Source organism: Euprymna scolopes, chromosome 27, assembly GCF_053919585.1.
Source record: "Euprymna scolopes isolate OS-2025 chromosome 27, ASM5391958v1, whole genome shotgun sequence".
NCBI classification, from domain to species: domain Eukaryota; kingdom Metazoa; phylum Mollusca; class Cephalopoda; order Sepiida; family Sepiolidae; genus Euprymna; species Euprymna scolopes.
In genome coordinates, this window is record NC_136508.1 from 91,175,649 (window position 1) to 91,183,269 (window position 7,621).

A 7,621-nucleotide genomic window follows, 5' to 3' on the forward strand; every position below is an offset into this window, starting at 1 on the left:
AATTTTTCAATTGAATACAATCTGAGAAGGCTTGGTCTATAGGATTCTTACCTATCTATACCTACATCCCCTCTTGTTTGGACTTAGAAATTTTCAATTGAATAGAATCTGAGAAGGCTTGGCTATAGGATTCTCACCTATCTATACTTACATCCCCTCTTGTTTGGACTAAGAAATTTTTCAATTGAATACAATCTGAGAAGGCTTGGTCTATAGGATTGTCACCTATCTATACCTACATCCCCTCTTGTTTGGACTTAGAATTTTTCAATTGAATACAATCTGAGAAGGCTTGGTCTATAGGATTCTCACCTATCTATACCTACATCCCCTCTTGTTTGGACTTAGAAATTTTTCAATTGAATACAATCTGAGAAGGCTTGGTCTATAGGATTCTTACCTATCTATACCTACATCACCTCTTGTTTGGACTTAGAAATTTTAAATTGAATAGAATCTGAGAAGGCTTGGTCTATAGGATTCTCACCTATCTATACCTACATCCCCTCTTGTTTGGACTTAGAAATTTTTCAATTGAATAAAATCTGAGAAGGCTTTGTCTATAGGATTGTCACCTATCTATACCTACATCCCCTCTTGTTTGGACTTAGAATTTTTCAATTGAATACACGTTGAGTAGGCTTGGTCTATAGGATTCTCACCTATCTATACCTACATCCCCTCTTGTTTGTCTTCGAATTTTTCAATTGAATACACGTTGAGAAGGCTTGGTCTATAGGATTCTCACCTATCTATACCTACATCCCCTCTTGTTTGGACTTAGAAATTTTTCAATTGAAAACAATCTGAGAAGGCTTGGTCTATAGGATTGTCACCTATCTATACCTACATCCCCTCTTGTTTGGACTTAGAAATTTTCAATTGAATAGAATCTGAGAAGGCTTGGTCTATAGGATTCTCACCTATCTATACCTACATCCCCTCTTGTTTGGACTTAGAAATTTTTCAATTGAATACAATCTGAGAATGCTTGGTCTATAGGATTCTCATCTATCTATACCTACATCCCCTCTTGTTTGGACTTAGAAATTTTTCAATTGAATACAATCTGAGAAGGCTTGGTCTATAGGATTGTCACCTATCTATACCTACATCCCCTCTTGTTTGGACTTAGAATTTTTCAATTGAATAGAATCTGAGAAGGGTTGGTCTATAGGATTCTACCCTATCTATACCTACATCCCCTCTTGTTTGGACTTAGAAATTTTTCAATTGAATAAAATCTGAGAAGGGTGTGTCTATAGCATTGTCACCTATCTATACCTACATCCCCTCTTGTTTGGACTTAGAATTTTGCAATTGAATAGAATCTGAGAATGCTTGGTCTATAGGATTCTCACCTATCTATACCTACATCCCCTCTTGTTTGGACTTAGAAATTTTTCAATTGAATACAATCTGAGAAGGCTTGGTCTATAGGATTGTCACCTATCTATACCTACATCCCCTCTTGTTTGGACTTAGAATTTTTCAATTGCATACAATCTGAGAAGGCTTGGACTATAGGATTCTCACCTATCTATACCTACATCCCCTCTTGTTTGGACTTAGAATTTTTCAATTGAATATACGTTGAGAAGGCTTGGTCTATAGGATTCTCACCTATCTATACCTACATCCCCTCCTGTTTGGACTTAGAATTTTTCAATTGAATACAATGTGAGAAGGGTTGGTCTATAGGATTCTAACCTATCTATACCTACATCCCCTCTTGTTTGGACTTAGAAATTTTCAATTGAATAGAATCTGAGAAGGCTTGGTCTATAGGATTGTCACCTATCTATACCTACATCCCCTCTTGTTTGGACTTCGTCTTTTCAATTGAATACACGTTGAGAAGGCTTGGTCTATAGGATTCTCACCTATCTATACCTACATCCCCTCTTGTTTGGACTTAGAATTTTTCAATTGAATACACGTTGAGAAGGCTTGGTCTATAGGATTCTCACCTATCTATACCTACATCCCCCCTTGTTTGGACTTAGAAATTTTTCAATTGAATACAATCTGAGAATGCTTGGTCTATAGGATTCTCACCTATCTATACCTACATCCCCTCTTGTTTGGACTTAGAATTTTTCAATTGAATACAATCTGAGAAGGCTTGGACTATAGGATTCTCACCTATCTATACCTACATCCGCTCTTGTTTGGACTTAGAAATTTTTAAATTGAATACACGTTGAGAAGGCTTGGTCTATAGGATTGTCACCTATCTATACCTACATCCCCTCTTGTTTGGATCTAGAATTTTTCAATTGCATACAATCTGAGAAGGCTTGGACTATAGGATTCTCACCTATCTATACCTACATCCCCTCTTGTTTGGACTTAGAATTTTTCAATTGAATACACGTTGAGAATGCTTGGTCTATAGGATTCTTACCTATCTATACCTACATCCCCTCTTGTTTGGACTTAGAATTTTTCAATTGAATACAATCTGAGAAGGCTTGGTCTATAGGATTCTCACCTATCTATACCTACATCCCCTCCTGTTTGGACTTAGAATTTTTCAATTGAATACAATGTGAGAAGGGTTGGTCTATAGGATTCTCACCTATCTATACCTACATCCCCTCTTGTTCGGACTTAGAATTTTTCAATTGAATACACGTTGAGAAGGCTTGGTCTATAGGATTCTCACCTATCTATACCTACATCCCCTCTTGTTCGGACTTGGAATTTTTCAATTGAATACACGTTGAGAAGGCTTGGTCTATAGGATTGTCACCTATCTATACCTACATCCCCTCTTGTTTGGACTTAGAAATTTTTCAATTGAATACAATCTGAGAAGGCTTGGTCTATAGGATTGTCACCTATCTATACCTACATCCCCTCTTGTTTGGACTTCGAATTTTTCAATTGAATACACGTTGAGAAGGCTTGGTCTATAGGATTCTCACCTATCTATACCTCCATCCCCTCTTGTTTGGACTTAGAATTTTTCAATTGAATACACGTTGAGAAGGCTTGGTCTATAGGATTCTCACCTATCTATACCTACATCCCCTCTTGTTTGGACTTAGAATTTTTCAATTGAATACAATCTGAGAATGCTTGGTCTATAGGATTCTCACCTATCTATACCTACATCCCCTCTTGTTTGTCTTCGAATTTTTCAATTGAATACACGTTGAGAAGGCTTGGTCTATAGGATTCTCACCTATCTATACCTACATCCCCTCTTGTTTGGACTAAGAAATTTTTCAATTGAATACAATCTGAGAAGGCTTGGTCTATAGGATTGTCACCTATCTATACCTACATCCCCTCTTGTTTGGACTTAGAATTTTTCAATTGAATACAATCTGAGAAGGCTTGGTCTATAGGATTCTTACCTATCTATACCTACATCCCCTCTTGTTTGGACTTAGAAATTTTCAATTGAATAGAATCTGAGAAGGCTTGGCTATAGGATTCTCACCTATCTATACTTACATCCCCTCTTGTTTGGACTAAGAAATTTTTCAATTGAATACAATCTGAGAAGGCTTGGTCTATAGGATTGTCACCTATCTATACCTACATCCCCTCTTGTTTGGACTTAGAATTTTTCAATTGAATACAATCTGAGAAGGCTTGGTCTATAGGATTCTCACCTATCTATACCTACATCCCCTCTTGTTTGGACTTAGAAATTTTTCAATTGAATACAATCTGAGAAGGCTTGGTCTATAGGATTCTTACCTATCTATACCTACATCACCTCTTGTTTGGACTTAGAAATTTTAAATTGAATAGAATCTGAGAAGGCTTGGTCTATAGGATTCTCACCTATCTATACCTACATCCCCTCTTGTTTGGACTTAGAAATTTTTCAATTGAATAAAATCTGAGAAGGCTTTGTCTATAGGATTGTCACCTATCTATACCTACATCCCCTCTTGTTTGGACTTAGAATTTTTCAATTGAATACACGTTGAGTAGGCTTGGTCTATAGGATTCTCACCTATCTATACCTACATCCCCTCTTGTTTGTCTTCGAATTTTTCAATTGAATACACGTTGAGAAGGCTTGGTCTATAGGATTCTCACCTATCTATACCTACATCCCCTCTTGTTTGGACTTAGAAATTTTTCAATTGAAAACAATCTGAGAAGGCTTGGTCTATAGGATTGTCACCTATCTATACCTACATCCCCTCTTGTTTGGACTTAGAAATTTTCAATTGAATAGAATCTGAGAAGGCTTGGTCTATAGGATTCTCACCTATCTATACCTACATCCCCTCTTGTTTGGACTTAGAAATTTTTCAATTGAATACAATCTGAGAATGCTTGGTCTATAGGATTCTCATCTATCTATACCTACATCCCCTCTTGTTTGGACTTAGAAATTTTTCAATTGAATACAATCTGAGAAGGCTTGGTCTATAGGATTGTCACCTATCTATACCTACATCCCCTCTTGTTTGGACTTAGAATTTTTCAATTGAATACAATCTGAGAAGGCTTGGTCTATAGGATTCTTACCTATCTATACCTACATCACCTCTTTTTTGGACTTGGAAATTTTCAATTGAATACAATCTGAGAAGGCTTGGTCTATAGGATTCTCACCTATCTATACCTACATCCCCTCTTGTTTGGACTAAGAAATTTTTCAATTGAATACAATCTGAGAAGGGTTGGTCTATAGGATTGTCACCTATCTATACCTACATCCCCTCTTGTTTGGACTTAGAATTTTTCAATTGAATAGAATCTGAGAAGGGTTGGTCTATAGGATTCTACCCTATCTATACCTACATCCCCTCTTGTTTGGACTTAGAAATTTTTCAATTGAATAAAATCTGAGAAGGGTGTGTCTATAGCATTGTCACCTATCTATACCTACATCCCCTCTTGTTTGGACTTAGAATTTTGCAATTGAATAGAATCTGAGAATGCTTGGTCTATAGGATTCTCACCTATCTATACCTACATCCCCTCTTGTTTGGACTTAGAAATTTTTCAATTGAATACAATCTGAGAAGGGTTGGTCTATAGGATTGTCACCTATCTATACCTACATCCCCTCTTGTTTTTCTTCGAATTTTTCAATTGAATACACGTTGAGAAGGCTTGGTCTATAGGATTGTCACCTATCTATACCTACATCCCCTCTTGTTTGGACTTAGAATTTTTCAATTGAATACACGTTGAGAAGGCTTGGTCTATAGGATTGTCACCTATCTATACCTACATCCCCTCTTGTTTGGACTTAGAATTTTTCAATTGAATACAATCTGAGAAGGGTTGGTCTAAAGAGTTCTCACCTATCTATACCTACATCCGCTCTTGTTTGGACTTAGAATTTTGCAATTGAATACAATCTGAGAAGGGTTGGTCTATAGGATTGTCACCTATCTATACCTACATCCCCTCTTGTTTGGACTTGGAATTTTGCAAGTGAATACACGTTGAGAAGGCATGGTCTATAGGTTTCTCACCTATCTATACCTACATCCCCTTTTGTTTGGACTTAGAATTTTTCAATTGAATACAATGTGAGAAGGCTTGGTCTATAGGATTCTCACCTATCTATACCTACATCCCCTCTTGTTTGGACTTAGAAATTTTTCAATTGAATACACGTTGAGAAGGCATGGTCTATAGGATTCTCACCTATCTATACCTACATCCCCTCTTGTTTGGACTTAGAATTTTTCAATTGAATACACGTTGAGAAGGCTTGGTCTATAGGATTGTCACCTATCTATACCTACATCCCCTCTTGTTTGGACTTAGAAATTTTTCAATTGAATACAATCTGAGAAGGCTTGGTCTATAGGATTGTCACCTATCTATACCTACATCCCCTCTTGTTTGGACTTAGAAATTTTCAATTGAATACACGTTGAGAAGGCTTGGTCTATAGGATTCTCACCTATCTATACCTACATCCCCTCTTGTTTGGACTTAGAATTTTTCAATTGAATACACGTTGAGAAGGCTTGGTCTACAGGATTCTCACCTATCTATACCTACATCCCCTCTTGTTTGGACTTAAAATTTTTCAATTGAATACACGTTGAGAAGGCTTGGTCTATAGGATTCTCACCTATTCATACTTACATCCCCTCTTGTTTGGACTTAGAATTTTTCAATTGAATACAATCTGAGAAGGATTGGTCTATAGGATTCTTACCTATCTATACCTACATCACCTCTTGTTTGGACTTAGAAATTTTCAATTGAATAGAATCTGAGAAGGCTTGGTCTATAGGATTGTCACCTATCTATACCTATATCCCCTCTTGTTTGGACTTAGAAATTTTTCAATTGAATACAATCTGAGAAGGCTTGGTCTATAGGATTCTCACCTATTTATACCTACATCCCCTCTTGTTTGGACTTAGAAATTTTCAATTGAATACAATCTGAGAAGGCTTTGTCTAAAGGATTCTCACCTATCTATACCTACATCCCCTCTTGTTTGGACTTAGAATTTTTTCAATTGAATACACGTTGAGAAGGCTTGGTCTATAGGATTCTCACCTATCTATACCTACATCCCCTCTTGTTCGGACTTGGAATTTTTCAATTGAATACACGTTGAGAAGGCTTGGTCTATAGGATTGTCACCTATCTATACCTACATCCCCTCTTGTTTGGACTTAGAAATTTTTCAATTGAATACAATCTGAGAAGGCTTGGTCTATAGGATTGTCACCTATCTATACCTACATCCCCTCTTGTTTGGACTTCGAATTTTTCAATTGAATACACGTTGAGAAGGCTTGGTCTATAGGATTCTCACCTATCTATACCTCCATCCCCTCTTGTTTGGACTTAGAATTTTTCAATTGAATACACGTTGAGAAGGCTTGGTCTATAGGATTCTCACCTATCTATACCTACATCCCCTCTTGTTTGGACTTAGAATTTTTCAATTGAATACAATCTGAGAATGCTTGGTCTATAGGATTCTCACCTATCTATACCTACATCCCCTCTTGTTTGTCTTCGAATTTTTCAATTGAATACACGTTGAGAAGGCTTGGTCTATAGGATTCTCACCTATCTATACCTACATCCCCTCTTGTTTGGACTAAGAAATTTTTCAATTGAATACAATCTGAGAAGGCTTGGTCTATAGGATTGTCACCTATCTATACCTACATCCCCTCTTGTTTGGACTTAGAATTTTTCAATTGAATACAATCTGAGAAGGCTTGGTCTATAGGATTCTTACCTATCTATACCTACATCCCCTCTTGTTTGGACTTAGAAATTTTCAATTGAATAGAATCTGAGAAGGCTTGGCTATAGGATTCTCACCTATCTATACTTACATCCCCTCTTGTTTGGACTAAGAAATTTTTCAATTGAATACAATCTGAGAAGGCTTGGTCTATAGGATTGTCACCTATCTATACCTACATCCCCTCTTGTTTGGACTTAGAATTTTTCAATTGAATACAATCTGAGAAGGCTTGGTCTATAGGATTCTCACCTATCTATACCTACATCCCCTCTTGTTTAGACTTAGAAATTTTTCAATTGAATACAATCTGAGAAGGCTTGGTCTATAGGATTCTTACCTATCTATACCTACATCACCTCTTGTTTGGACTTAGAAATTTTAAATTGAATAGAATCTGAGAAGGCT